Genomic DNA, 16,443 nt, shown 5'->3' with positions numbered 1-16,443 from the left:
GAGGAGGGCGCCGCGCGGAGCCTCCATCCCTTTATTAATTTTATTCTGCTCCGCTAAGTTTAGCATTCAACACGTGTCGCCGGTGATGGAGGCAGGCAGGGAGGGAGGGATGGGAGAGAGAGAGAGAGAGGTTGACGGTTGCTAGGTGACCGGGGGTGGTGGTGATGTTGGGGGGTGGGGTGGGGGGGGCATATACTGAATTTTAACCAAAGAACAGCCAAAGAGGGAGAGTGTGTGTTTGTGTGTGTGTGTGTGAGAGAGAGAGAGAGAGAGAGAGAGAGAGAGAGAGAGAGAGAGAGAGAGAGAGAGAGAGAGAGAGGGGGACCAGATCGCCCGGATGCATGTAGAACATACATGTATGTTTAGGGGAGCTATTTTCCCGGGGTGTGTGTGAGCGTGTGTGTGCGTGTGAGTGTGTGTGACACACACGCGCGCACGCTCGCGCACAAACGGATACCGCCAAACGGGAAGGATGTGAAAAAAAGGATGGAGGGACGCAGGGAAAGAGGGGGGACAGGCTGGTGAAAAACAGTAAGTGCTTTTTATTGGAATTGTCTTTGCGCCGCACACACACACACACACACACACACACACACGCACACACACACACACACGCACACATGTTGGGGTAATTGCAGTAAGGAGGAGAGGGACAGCCGTCGCCGTTGGAGACGGACAGCGGCCGGGTGTTGTTGAGGTGCAAGCGGCTGGCGCACTGAAGCATTGACCCTTCTGTCATTGCTGCCAACTCACCATGTTGCACACACACACACACACACACACACACACACACGCACACACACACACACACACACACACACGCACACACACACACACTGTTGAGTCATGAATCAAAAGGTTGGCGAGGTATTTTGCGAGCGGGACGTCTTATAAGGCGAGGAGGATGCTGATGCTGATGCTGATGGGGATACTGGTGCTGATGCTGCGCCGCTGCAGATGCTTCATCATGTCTGATGATGCTCATTTGTGTGTGTGCGTGTGTGTGTGTGTGTATGTGTGTGTGTGTGAAAAAAAGCCGCAAGATTCCATCCCCCATGCACCCGACGATATTGGCGGGATATTTGGGCGTGAGGGAAGCGCTCGCTGTTGCCACCGAGGAATGTTTCCTCACTCGCAGATGTGGCGGCTCGCTTTGTGTTTGCCTTTTTTTAATTGGAATTTGTCACACACACACACACACACACACACACACACACACACACACACACACACACACACACGTGCACACACACACACACACAACTTTTTCCCACGGCCTTGTTGTACTCGACTGGAGCGGCAACAAGAATCACCGTCGTGAGAATGACCACCCTCGTCTTCACGCCGTCGACCACAACAGCAGTGTGTGTGTGTGTGTGTGTGTGTGTGCGTGTGTTTGTGTGGGTGTGTGTGTTGGAGATTCACCGCAGTGATTGGGAGTGTGAGAGCGCACGCAGTGGGCTATACCTGCGTTTACGCAGAATGAATAGTTGGGGAAGGAGGGAGAAGAAAAAAAAGAGCTGATATTCATTCCAATCAGCTCCAGTGCACCCACAGGTGATGTTGCTGCTGCTGCAGAGCAGCGCTGGACGGCGAGCGCCACCTTCTAGCCGCGTATTCTTCATTTGTGCATGTATATAGTCTGTTAGTCGCACCGGTCTATAAGTGGCGGATATAAATGTTGTGAAATGAGTTATTTTCAGAAGAATAGTCTGTACATGTTTATTCACGCACCTTAATTGTGTCCAAACAGTGTCTGTGACACGGCAGTAAAATGGCTGATTAAACAAAACAGAAGTCATCGTCATGGACCCACCAACTGGTCATTTAAAGTGGTCCACCATATCATTTATTGTGGTCCACCACATCATTTATTGTGGTCCACCACATCATTCATTGTGGTACACCACATCATTTATTGTGGTCCAACACATCCTTTAATGTGGTCCACCACATCATTTATTGTGGTCCACCACATCATTCATTGTGGTCCACCACATCATTTATTGTGGTCCAACACATCCTTTAATGTGGTCCACCACATCATTTATTGTGGTCCAACACATCCTTTAATGTGGTCCACCACATCATTTATTGTGGTCCACCACATCATTTTATGTGGTGCACCACATCATTTATTGTGGTCCACCACATCATTCATTGTGGTCCACCACATCATTTATTGTGGTCCACCACATAATTTATTGTGGTCCAACACATCCTTTAATGTGGTCCACCACATCATTTATTGTGGTCCACCACATCATTTATAGTGGTCCAACACATCCTTTAATGTGGTCCACCACATCATTTATTGTGGTCCACCACAACATTTATTGTGGTCCAACACATCCTTTAATGTGGTCCACTACATCATTTATCGTGGTCCAACACATAATTTATTGTGGTCCACCACATAATTTAATGTGGTCCACCACATAATTTATTGTGGTCCACCACATCATTCATTGTGGTCCACCACATCATTTATTGTGGTCCACCACATAATTTATTGTGGTCCAACACATCCTTTAATGTGGTCCACCACATCATTTATTGTGGTCCACCACATAATTTAATGTGGTCCAACACATAATTTATTGTGGTCCACCACATCATTCATTGTGGTCCACCACATCATTTATTGTGGTCCACCACATAATTTATTGTGGTCCAACACATCCTTTAATGTGGTCCACCACATCATTTATTGTGGTCCACCACATCATTTATAGTGGTCCAACACATCCTTTAATGTGGTCCACCACATCATTTATTGTGGTCCACCACAACATTTATTGTGGTCCAACACATCCTTTAATGTGGTCCACTACATCATTTATCGTGGTCCAACACATAATTTATTGTGGTCCACCACATAATTTAATGTGGTCCACCACATAATTTATTGTGGTCCACCACATCATTCATTGTGGTCCACTACATCATTTATTGTGGTCCAACACATCCTTTAATGTGGTCCACCACATCATTCATTGTGGTCCACCACATCATTTATTGTGGTCCACCACATCATTTATTGTGGTCCAACACATCCTTTAATGTGGTCCACTACATCATTTATCGTGGTCCAACACATAATTTATTGGGGTCCACCACATAATTTAATGTGGTCCACCACATTATTTATTGTGGTCCACCACATCATTCATTGTGGTCCACTACATCATTTATTGTGGTCCAACACATCCTTTAATGTGGTCCACCACATCATTTATTGTGGTCCACCACATCATTCATTGTGGTCCACTACATCATTTATTGTGGTCCAACACATCCTTTAATGTGGTCCACCACATCATTCATTGTGGTCCAACACATCCTTTAATGTGGTCCACCACATAATTTACTGTGGTCCTTCACATCATTTAATGTGGTCCACCACATCGTTTAACGTGCCCCTCCACATCATTTCATGTGGTCCACCACATCATTTATTGTGGTCCACCACGTCATATAATGTGGTCCATCACAATATTTATTGTGGCCCTCCACATCATTTAATGTGGTCCACCACATCGTTTAACGTGCCCCTCCATATCATTTAATGTGACCCTTCACGTCATTTAATGTGGCTCTCCTTGTCATTGAATGTGGTCTGCCACACAATTAATGTGGTCCGTCACATCATTTAAAGTGGCCCCTCCCTGTCATTCAACGTGGTCCGTCACGTCATTTTACACAGTCTGCCAACTCAATTACTAGTGGCCCTCTGAGGCCAAACACCATTTTGATGTGGCCCTGGACAAAAAGACGTTTGACACTCCTGCATTAGAGCCTCTTGCTCCCCCCCCCCAAAAAAAACACATCTCTAATCCTCCAGCAGTGATGTCACTCATTAAGGTAAGGCTCATTAGCATAGAGCACCAATTAGCCTTTAACGAGATCAGAGGTCGCTGCTTTTGTGCGACAGCCCCCCCCCCCACACCCCCCTGCCCTACAAGTGTCGTCGATGAAGCAGTGATTGTTCACTTTGTTCTGGAATGATCTCTGACAGCATTTATGTGTCCTGTCATTAATTATGTCATCATTAACGTTGACGCTATCAACCTCAGACATCACCTTCAGTGTGTCCCTCAGACAGGACAAACTCCACACAGGAAACATATTTTGTTATTATTATTATTATTATTATTATTATTATTATTATTATTATTATTATTATTATAGTGTGAATGCTCCAAAACATTCACACATATACTTTTTTTTTTTACACCAAATTCATCTATTTATTTAACTTCTTCTTCTCTAGATTTTGGTGCGCTCTACCTTCCACATTTTTCACCCGATTCAAACCATTCCAACTTCAAACTGTTCAGCCTATTTTGGAATCACGGGTTTTCCCTTGACAATTTCCCAAAAAATTCCCAGATTTCCCAGAATTCCAGGTTTTCCGGGACATTTTTTCCCATTCAAAATGAATTGGACATTTTTCAAACTTCCCCCATTTTCACATTTCTCAACCCGTTCAAACCATTCCACCTTCAACATATTCCACTCATCCTGGAAATTTAAATTATTATTTTTCCAAGTTAAAATAAATTCCAGGATTTTCCAGAATTCCTTGTTTTCCGGGACATTTTTTCCCATTCAAAATAAATTGGACATTTTTTCAAACTTCCTCCATTTTCAAAATATTCAACCCGTTCAAACCTTTCCACCTTCAACACATTTCATCATCCTGGAAATGTAAACTACTTTTTTTCCAAGTTAAAAAAAAAATTCAGAATTTTCCAGAATTCCTGGTTTTCCCAATCCCTATTTCCACCCTTTATTCTGGCGACTACTCCTTCCACATTTTTTAACCCACTTCAATCGTTCCACCGTCAAAACATTCCTCTTAATCAGGAAAAATTCCCAATTTTCCCAAAATTCCAGGAATGCCGTAATACCATTCCTCAATTAAACATGTTACTACTTCGACATTTCTCGACCGATTTGAAAAATTCTAAACACCAACCATTTCAACTCATTCAGAACATTCAAGGTTTTTTTTTACCATTTTCCCAAAAATTCCCTTTTTTCCCGAAAGTCCAAAAATTTGCGGAAATTCCACTCCTTCCACATTTTTCAACCTGCTTCAACCGTTCCACCATCAAAACATTCCTCTTAATCAGGACAAAAAAACAATGTTCTTTTTTGAACTGGAAAAATTCCCGGTTTACCCAAAATTCCAGGAATTCCGTAATACCATTTATCAATTCAACATGTTGCTAGTTTAATATTTCTCGACCAATTAGAAAAATTCTAAACACCAACCATTTCAACTTATTCAGAACATTAAATTTTTTCTAACATTTTCCAAAAAATTCCCTTTTTTCCCAAACTTCCCAAAATTTTGGGAAATCCCTATTGAAATTAATGGGACATTTTTCAAAGTTCCACAACTCCCACATTTTTTTTATTTGATTCAAACTGTTTCAACTTCAAACTGTTCAGCCTATGTTGGAATCGCGGGCTATTACCTTGACAAATTCCAAAAAATTCCCAGATTTCCACTTATCCTGGAAATTTAAACGACCCTTTTTTCCAAGTTCCCAAAAATTCCAGGATTTTCCAGAATTCCTGGTTTTCCCAAGCCCTATTTCCACCCTTTTTTTTTGGCAACTACTCTTTCCACATTTTTATAACCCACTTCAACCGTTCCACCGTCAAAACATTCCTCTTTATCAAGAAAAAAATCCTGGTTTTCCCGAATTTCCAGGAATTCTGTAATACCATTTCTCAATTCAACATGTTGCTACTTCAATATTTCTCGACCGATTAAAAAAATTCCAACACCAACCATTTCAACTCATTCAGAACATTCAAGTTTTTTTTTTTTTTACCATTTTCCAAAACATTTCCTTTTTTCCCGAAATTCCCCAAATTTGGGGAATTTCTCATTGAAATGAATTTGACATTTTTCAAAGTTCCACAACTCCCACATTTTTTCACCCGATTCAGAGCGTTCCAACTTCAAACTGTTCAGCCTTTGCGGGAATCAAGGGCTTTCCCTTGACAAATTCCCCAAAATTACCAGATTTCCCAGCATTCTAGGTTTTCCAGGACATTTTTTCCCATTCAAAATGAATTGGCCATTTTTCAAACTTCCACCATTTCCACATTTTTCAACCTATTCAAACCATTCCACCTTCAACATATTCCACTCATCCTGGAGATTTAAACCATTCTTTTTTCAAGTTAAAATAAATTCCAGGATTTTCCAGAATTCCTGGTTTTCCAAAGCTTAATTTTCACCCTTTTTTCTGGCGACTACTCCTCACACATTTTTCAACACATTTCAACCGTTTCAGCGTCAAAACATTCCTCTTAATCAGGAAAAAAACAATGTATTTTTTAAATGGAAAAATTCCCGGTTTTCCCGAAATACCAGGAATTCTGTAATACCATTTCTCAATTCAACATGTTGCTACTTCAATATTTCTCGACCCATTTGAAAAATTCCAACACCAACCATTTCAACTCATTCAAAACATTCAAGTTTTTTTTTTACCATTTTCCAAAACATTTCCTTTTTTCCCGAAATTCCCCAAATTTGGGGAAATTCTCATTGAAATGAATTTGACATTTTTCAAAGTTCCACAACTCCCACATTTTTCACCCGATTCAAAGCGTTCCAACTTCAAACTGTTTCAGCCTATGCAGGAATCAAGGGCTTTCCCTTGACAAATTCCCAAAAATTACCAGATTTCCTAGAATTCTAGGTTTTCTGGGACATTTTTTCCCATTCAAAATGAATTGGCCATTTTTCAAACTTCCACCATTTCCACATTTTTCAACCTATTCAAACCATTCCACCTTCAACATATTCCACTCATCCTGGAAATTTAAACCATTCTTTTTTCAAGTTAAAATAAATTCCAGGATTTTCCAGAATTCCTGGTTTTCCAAAGCTTAATATCCACCTTTTTTTCTGGCGACTACTCCTCACACATTTTTCAACACATTTCAACCGTTTCAGCGTCAAAACATTCCTCTTAATCAGGACAAAAACAATGTATTTTTTAAATGGAAAAATTCCCGGTTTTCCCGAAATACCAGGAATTCTGTAATACCATTTCTCAATTCAACATGTTGCTACTTCAATATTTCTCGACCCATTTGACAAATTCCAACACCAACCATTTCAACTCATTCAGAACATTCAAGTTTTTTTTTTACCATTTTCCAAAACATTTCCTTTTTTCCCGAAATTCCCCAAATTTGGGGAAATTCTCATTGAAATGAATTTGACATTTTTCAAAGTTCCACAACTCCCACATTTTTCACCCGATTCAAAGCGTTCCAACTTCAAACTGTTTCAGCCTATGCAGGAATCAAGGGCTTTCCCTTGACAAATTCCAAAAAATTACCAGATTTCCCAGAATTCTAGGTTTTCCGGGACATTTTTTCCCATTCAAAATGAATTGGCCATTTTTCAAACTTCCACCATTTCCACATTTTTCAACCTATTCAAACCATTCCACCTTCAACATATTCCACTCATCCTGGAAATTTAAACAATTCTTTTTTCAAGTTAAAATAAATTCCAAGATTTTCCAGAATTCCTGGTTTCCCAAAGCTTCATTTCCACCCTTTTTTCTGGCGACTACTCCTCACACATTTTTTAACGCATTTCAACCGTTTCAGCGTCAAAACATTCCTCTTAATCAGGACAAAAACAATGTATTTTTTAAATGGAAAAATTCCCGGTTTTCCTGAAATACCAGGAATTCTGTAATACCATTTCTCAATTCAACATGTTGCTACTTCAATATTTCTCGACCCATTTGAAAAATTCCAACACCAACCATTTCAACTCATTCAGAACATTCAAGTTTTTTTTTTTTACCATTTTCCAAAACATTTCCTTTTTTCCCGAAATTCCCCAAATTTGGGGAAATTCTCATTGAAATGAATTTGACATTTTTCAAAGTTCCACAACTCCCACATTTTTCACCCGATTCAAAGCGTTCCAACTTCAAACTGTTTCAGCCTATGCGGGAATCAAGGGCTTTCCCTTGACAAATTCCCAAAAATTACCAGATTTCCTAGAATTCTAGGTTTTCTAGGACATTTTTTCCCATTCAAAATGAATTGGCCATTTTTCAAACTTCCACCATTTCCACATTTTTCAACCTATTCAAACCATTCCACCTTCAACATATTCCACTCATCCTGGAAATTTAAACCATTCTTTTTTCAAGTTAAAATAAATTCCAGGATTTTCCAGAATTCCTGGTTTTCCAAAGCTTAATATCCACCTTTTTTTCTGGCGACTACTCCTCACACATTTTTCAACACATTTCAACCGTTTCAGCGTCAAAACATTCCTCTTAATCAGGACAAAAACAATGTATTTTTTAAATGGAAAAATTCCCGGTTTTCCCGAAATACCAGGAATTCTGTAATACCATTTCTCAATTCAACATGTTGCTACTTCAATATTTCTCGACCCATTTGAAAAATTCCAACACCAACCATTTCAACTCATTCAGAACATTCAAGTTTTTTTTTTTACCATTTTCCAAAACATTTCCTTTTTTCCTGAAATTCCCCAAATTTGGGGAAATTCTCATTGAAATGAATTTGACATTTTTCAAAGTTCCACAACTCCCACATTTTTCACCCGATTCAAAGCGTTCCAACTTCAAACTGTTTCAGCCTATGCGGGAATCAAGGGATTTATCTTGACAAATTCCCAAAAATTACCAGATTTCCCAGAATTCTAGGTTTTCCGGGACATTTTTTCCCATTCAAAATGAATTGGCCATTTTTCAAACTTCCACCATTTCCACATTTTTCAACCTATTCAAACCATTCCACCTTCAACATATTCCACTCATCCTGGAAATTTAAACAATTCTTTTTTCAAGTTAAAATAAATTCCAAGATTTTCCAGAATTCCTGGTTTCCCAAAGCTTCATTTCCACCCTTTTTTCTGGCGACTACTCCTCACACATTTTTTAACGCATTTCAACCGTTTCAGCGTCAAAACATTCCTCTTAATCAGGACAAAAACAATGTATTTTTTAAATGGAAAAATTCCCGGTTTTCTCGAAATACCAGGAATTCTGTAATACCATTTCTCAATTCAAAATGTTGCTACTTCAATATTTCTCGACCCATTTGAAAAATTCCAACACCAACCATTTCAACTCATTCAGAACATTCAATTTTTTTTTTTTTTACCATTTTCCAAAACAATTCCTTTTTTCCCGAAATTCCCGAAATTTGGGGAAATTCTCATTGAAATGAATTTGACATTTTTCAAAGTTCCACAACTCCCACATTTTTCACCCGATTCAAAGCGTTCCAACTTCAAACTGTTCAGCCTATGCGGGAATCAGGGACTTTTCCTTGACAAATTCCCAAAAATTACCAGATTTCCCAAAATTCTAGGTTTTCTAGGACATTTTTTCCCATTCAAAATGAATTGGCCATTTTTCAAACTTCCACCATTTCCACATTTCTCAACCTATTCAAACCATTCCACCTTCAACATATTCCACACATCCTGGAAATTTAAACCATTCTTTTTTCAAGTTAAAATAAATTCCAGGATTTTCCAGAATTCCTGGTTTTCCAAAGCTTCATTTCCACCCATTTTTCTGGCGACTACTCCTCACACATTTTTTAACGCATTTCAACCGTTTCAGCGTCAAAACATTCCTCTTAATCAAGACAAAAACAATGTATTTTTTAAATGGAAAAATTCCCGGTTTTCCCGAAATTCCAGGAATTCCGTAATACCATTTCTCAATTCAACATGTTGCTACTTCAATATTTCTCGACCCATTTGAAAAATTCCAACACCAACCATTTCAACTCATTCAGAACATTCAAGTTTTTTTTTTTTTAACTATTTTCCAAAACATTTCCTTTTTTCCCGAAATTCCCCAAATCTGGGGAAATTCTCATTGAAATGAATTTGACATTTTTCAATGTTCCACAACTCCAACATGTTTCACCCGATTCAAAGCGTTCCAACTTCAAACTGTTCAGCCTATGCGGGAATCAAGGGCTTTCCCTTGACAAATTCCCAAAAATTACCAGATTTCCCAAAATTCTAGGTTTTCCGGGACATTTTTTCCCATTCAAAATGAATTGGCCATTTTTCAAACTTCCACCATTTCCACATTTTTCAACCTATTCAAACCATTCCACCTTCAACATATTTCACTCATCCTGGAGATTTAAACCATTCTTTTTTCAAGTTAAAATAAATTCCAGGATTTTCCAGAATTCCTGGTTTTCCAAAGCTTAATTTCCACCCTTTTTTCTGGCGACTACTCCTCACACATTTTTCAACGCATTTCAACCGTTTCAGCGTCAAAACATTCCTCTTAATCAGGACAAAAACAATGTATTTTTTAAATGGAAAAATTCCCGGTTTTCCCGAAATACCAGGAATTCTATAATACCATTTCTCAATTCAACATGTTGCTACTTCAATATTTCTCGACCCATTTGACAAATTCCAACACCAACCATTTCAACTCATTCAGAACATTCAAGTTTTTTTGTTTTTTTTTACCATTTTCCAAAACATTTCCTTTTTTTCCCCAAAATTCCCCAAATTTGGGGAAATTTTCATTGAAATGAATTTGACATTTTTCAAAGTTCCACAACTCCCACATTTTTCAACCGATTCAAAGCGTTCCAACTTCGGGAATCAAGGGCTTTCTCTTGACAAATTCCCCCAAATTACCTGATTTCCCAGAATTCTAGGTTTTCCGGGACATTTTTTCCCATTCAAAATGAATTGGCCATTTTTCAAACTTCCACCATTTCCACATTTTTCAACCTATTCAAACCATTCCACCTTCAACATATTCCACTCATCCTGGAGATTTAAACCATTCTTTTTTCAAGTTAAAATAAATTCCAGGATTTTCCAAAATTCCTGGTTTTCCAAAGCTTAATTTCCACCCTTTTTTCTGGCGACTACTCCTCACACATTTTTCAACGCATTTCAACCGTTTCAGCGTCAAAACATTCCTCTTAATCAGGACAAAAACAATCAATTTTTTTAATTGGAAAAATTCCCGGATTTTCCCGAAATTCCAGGAATTGCGTAATACCATTTCTCAATATAACATGTTACTACTTCAACATTTCTCGACCGATTTGAAAAATTCCAACACCAACCATTTCAACTCCCTTTTTTCCTGAAATTCCCGAAATTTGGGGAAATTCCCATTGAAATGAATGGAACATTCTTCAAAGTTCCACAACCCCCACATTTTTCATTTGATTCAAACTGTTCCAATTTCCAAAATATTCAGCCTGTTTGGGAATTGTATGCTCTACTTCAATTATTATAATTTTTTTTTTTTCCAGGATTTCAGTTCAACTTCAGCATTGGATCATTCACACGCATCCCCTTCAGGAATAGCCTCATCTAGTATGCATATTTATATTTATATTATCATATTATTATGAAATCCAAAGACAGGGATATAAAACTATTTGAACAAATACATTTGAGGGTAAAATAATTACCACATGTAAAATGTGTAAAACAAATTTGATCAAGTACAAATACTCAAACATAAAACTAAATAATAACCTAATTATTATTATTATTATTATTAACTGTCTGGAATGGACTTATGCTGTCCTTAGGTTGAAGTGGTGTGGTAATTGCTTTTTGGGGACACCAGTCGCCACATTAATTAACAAAGTTCATGACGCAGTGGGATGAATGATGCAGACACGTTTGTTACTGGACACTTGCGAATAGCCTTGGAGACTTTGTATGTGTAAGTGATATCAACTGTAACTATTTGATACATGTTTGTATTGACACACCTGCTGTTATATTGTTGAATGATTAGTACCTCTGACTAGTTTGTGTGCTATTGTGAGCTTAGCTGTTGTGTAGCTGCTAACTCCTAGTAGCCTATAGGACTCTGCAATACACTCTGCAGGACTGCTTGTATCGCACATGGTATCAAACACAAGTAAACACGCTGCAGGACTGCTTGTATCGCACATGGTATCACACACAAGTAAACACTCTGCAGGACTGCTTGTATCGCACATGGAATCAAACACAAGTAAACACGCTGCAGGACTGCTTGTATCGCACATGGTATCACACACAAGTAAACACTCTGCAGGACTGCTTGTATCGCACATGGTTTCAAACACAAGTAAACACGCTGCAGGACTGCTTGTATTGCACATGGTATCACACACAAGTAAACACGCTGCAGGACTGCTTGTATCGCACATGATATCACACACAAGTAAACACTCTGCAGGACTGCTTGTATCGCAGATGATATCACACACAAGTAAACACTCTGCAGGATTGCTTGTATCGCACATGATATAACACACAAGTCAACACTCTGCAGGAGTTCTTGTATCGCACATGATATCACACACAAGTAATATCATGTGCGATATTACTTGTGTGTATTGCTTGTGTCACACATGATATCACACACAAGTAAACACTTTACAGGACTGCTTGTATCGCAAATGATATCACACACAAGTAAACATTCTACAGGATTGCTTGTGTCGCACATGATATCACACACAAGTAAACACTGCAGGGATGCTTGTATTGAACATGATGTCACACACAAGTATACACATCACAGGACTACTTGTATCGCACATGATATCACACACAAGTATACACACCGCAGGGCTGCTTGTATCGCACATGATATCACACACAAGTAAACACGGTGCAGGATCGCTTGTGTCCTACATGATATCACACACAAGTAAACACAGTGCAGGACCGCTTGTATCATACATGATATCACACACAAGTAAACACACCGCAGGACTGCTTGTGTCGCACATGATATCACATACAAGTAAATACTCTGCAGGACTGCTTGTATCACACATGATATCACACACAAGTAAACACTCTGCAGGACTGCTTGTATAGCACATGATATCACACACAAGTAAACACTCTGCAGGACTGCCTGTATCACACATGATATCACACACAAGTAAACACTCTGCAGGACTTCTTGTATCACACATGATATCACACACAAGTAAACATGCTGTAGGGCTGCTTGCATTGCACATGATGTCACACACAAGTATACACGCTGCAGGGCTGCTTGTATCGCACATCATATCACACACAAGTAAATACACTGCAGGAATGCTTGTATTACACATGATATCACACACAAGTAAACGCTCTGCATGAATGCTTGTATCGCACATGATATCACACACAAGTAAACACTATGCAGGGCTGCTTGTATCGCACATGATATCACACACAAGTAACCATGCTGCAGGACTGCTTGTATCGCACATGATATCACACACAAGTAAACACGCCGCAGGGCTGCTTGTATCGCACATAATATCACACCTATGTAAAAACTGCGGGATTGCTTGTATTGCACATTATATCACACACAAGTAAACACTCTACGGGACTGCTGGTATCGCACATGATATCACACACAAGTAAACACTCTGCAGGACTGCTTGAATCGCACATGATATCACACACAAGTGAACACTCTACGGGACTGCTGGTATCACACATGATATCACACACAAATAAACACTCTGCAGGACTGCTTGAATCGCACATGATATCACACATTTTACATGCAAGCACATGGAATCACATATTTGTTTTTATTTGCTCTTATCGGACCGACATCTGATATCATTGTGTTAAAATGTAATGAACACTTTTGCTTCTCTTGTTTGGCTACTTTACATACGTTTTGGGCGATACTACACATTTGTGCATCCACCCGATACCAAGTACTGTAGTTATGAGGCAGCATTTATCATACCAATGCTGATACTGTTCAATACCATTGAAACAAAATCAACCGGAAAAAAAAAAAAGGATTGTGTGATTTATAAAAATATCATTCTAATCATCGTAGTATCGACCATATACTGTTACGATACTTGGCATCGTCACTGCTAATATTTGCATCGATCTGCCCAGCCAAGTTTACGCTTTTGTCCTCTGACAGTGTGTCGTGTAGCATGTTTCACTATCCCTTGTCCTCCAGTGATAAAGTTACTTGGATTAAATGTTTGTTAATGTGAATTAAAAGCTGCACTGTGGAGGCACGTTAGTCCACCAGTTCCCCAGCAACGACGCTGCGTTGCCATCATCAAATATGCAGACAGTTAGAATGTGTCGATATCGTAAATATCGCAAAAGTAGTTACAGTATCATAAATTTAAAATGAAAGTGTTCCTGTGTTAAGGGACTTAGTTCCTGATTTTTGTAAACAACAACAACTAAAGAAAAGATTGTGATGCTAAAAATTATCGATGTAGTCATTGTGTAGTATCGACTATATACACTCTTGCACTTGGTATCGTTACAGGCGATATTTGCTATTGTATCCTCCTGTGGTGTGTAGTGACGCATGTTTAGCTATTCCTCGTCCTGCAGTGAAAAAGTAGAATTATTTTTCAAAAGCAGTATCGCACCTTTTTTTTATGAACACAACTCATCTTCTTTTTTTACAGTACGAAGTTGTTGCATTTTTTTTGTTGTTGTGGCAATTCCCATTTCGACCACAGCATCAGTTGCCATTGCAGAGCGGCACTTTCAACCATTTTCAGCAGACCGCATTGCAAAATGATTAACGTCAGTTCCGAGACCGTAAGACGCCAATTTTTTTCCCTACACTTTGAACACTGCGGCTTAGAAAATGGTGCGGCTGATTTATGGATTTTTAGATAATTTTTTCCCTACACTTTGCACACTGCGGCTTAGAAAACGGTGTGGCTGATTTATGGATTTTTAGATTAGTTGAAGGAAAAAAATAAAATAGTTTGTGCTACAGCGCCATCTTTTGGAGGAGTTCGCTCACTGCGGGTGCTGCAGCGTCCTCCCAAGTACCGTCCTTCTAGCCGTCCATAGCGTTTCTACTCGTATGCATCCTTCATTCATCGCTCCAAGCGACGTTTACAAGTTTTACAATATAACTAAAACAATTCTTACCTACTAAACCGTCCCAGGTGTGACGTCTGTAGGAAAGTTTTCATGCAAGTTAGCGTCGTTATCGTTAGCTAGTAAGTTAGCATACAAGTGTCCATGTTAGTATTATTAACTTACTATGGGATTCTTTTTGTATTGTTTCAGTTTGACAAATTCCACAGTAAATGTAACCAAATCGTCACTGTGGAGTTATTGAGTCTGTTTAGCTGATTGGAGAGCTGGCTGGCGCAGCTAGTTGGCTTCTGTTTTGTCAGATAAGCCGTTTTACTGCCTTGTCACAGACACCGTTTGGAAACAATTAAAGTATGTAAATAAACATTTACAGGATATTTATGTCTAAATAACTAATTTAACAACGTATATATCTGCGGCTTATAGTCAGGTGCGGCTTATATGTGGGGGGAAAACATTTTTTTCTCCCTAAAATGTAGTGGGTGCGGCTTATATATGGTATTTATTTTATATAACTGCATTTAAGTGTACTAAAATTCACTTTATTCAGTTTTTCTTTCAACATATGTTATATATATATATATATATATATATATATATATATATATATATATATATATATATATATATATATATATATATACATATATATATATATATATATATATATATATATATATATATATATATATATATATATATATATATATATATATATATATATATTCAATTGAATAGACTGCAAAGACAAGATATTTCATGTTCACACTGAGAAACTTTCTTATTTTTTGCAAATATTAGCTCATTTGGAATTTGATGCCTGCGGCATGTTTCAAAAAAGCTGGCACGGGTGGCAAAAAAGACTGAGAAAAATGAGGAATGCTCGTCATCAAAGACTTATTTGGAACATCCCACAGGTGAACAGGCTAATTGGGAACAGGTGGGTGCCATGATTGGGTATAAAAGTAGATTCCATGAAATGCTCAGTCATTCACAAACAAGGACGGGGCGAGGGTCACCACTTTGTCAACAAATGCCTGAGCAAATTGTTGAAGAACAACATTTCTCAACAAGGAATTTAGGGATTTCACCATCTACGCTCCGTAATATCATCAAAAGGTTCAGAGAATCTGGAGAAATCACTGCACGTACGCCATGATATTACGCACATTCGATCCCTCAGGCGGTACTGCATCAAAAAGCGACATCGGTGTGTAAAGGATATCACCACATGGGCTCAGGAACACTTTAAAAAACCACTGTCAGTAACTACAGTCGGTCGCTACATCTGTAAGTGCAAGTTAAAACTCTCCTATGCAAAATCAAAGCCATTTATCAACAACACCCAGAAACGCCGTCTGCTTTGCTGGGCCCGAGCTCATCTAAGATGGACTGATACAAAGTGGAAAAGTGTTCTGCGGTCTGACGAGTCCACATTTCAAATTGATTTTGGAAACTGTGGACGTCGGAACAAAGAGGAAAAGAACCATCCGGATTGTTCTAGGGTGAAA

At 38.7% G+C, this 16,443-nt stretch overlaps 1 protein-coding gene across 1 annotated transcript in view; it reads left to right on the top strand.

The window, feature by feature from the left end:
- The first annotated feature begins 268 nt into the window (after positions 1–268).
- The window catches only part of grin2db (glutamate receptor, ionotropic, N-methyl D-aspartate 2D, b), a 257,700-nt gene continuing 241,525 nt past the window's right edge, over positions 269–16,443 (top strand). The window contains exon 1 of the mRNA XM_061957572.2: positions 269–531. The gene's annotated coding sequence lies outside the window, so the exon portion shown is untranslated. The remainder of the gene's footprint in view (positions 532–16,443) is intronic.

Source organism: Nerophis lumbriciformis, linkage group LG04, assembly GCF_033978685.3.
Source record: "Nerophis lumbriciformis linkage group LG04, RoL_Nlum_v2.1, whole genome shotgun sequence".
Classification (NCBI taxonomy): Eukaryota; Metazoa; Chordata; class Actinopteri; order Syngnathiformes; family Syngnathidae; genus Nerophis; species Nerophis lumbriciformis.
The sequence above is the reverse complement of the archived record's forward strand: the minus strand, read 5'-3'. Positions and strand labels throughout refer to the sequence as shown.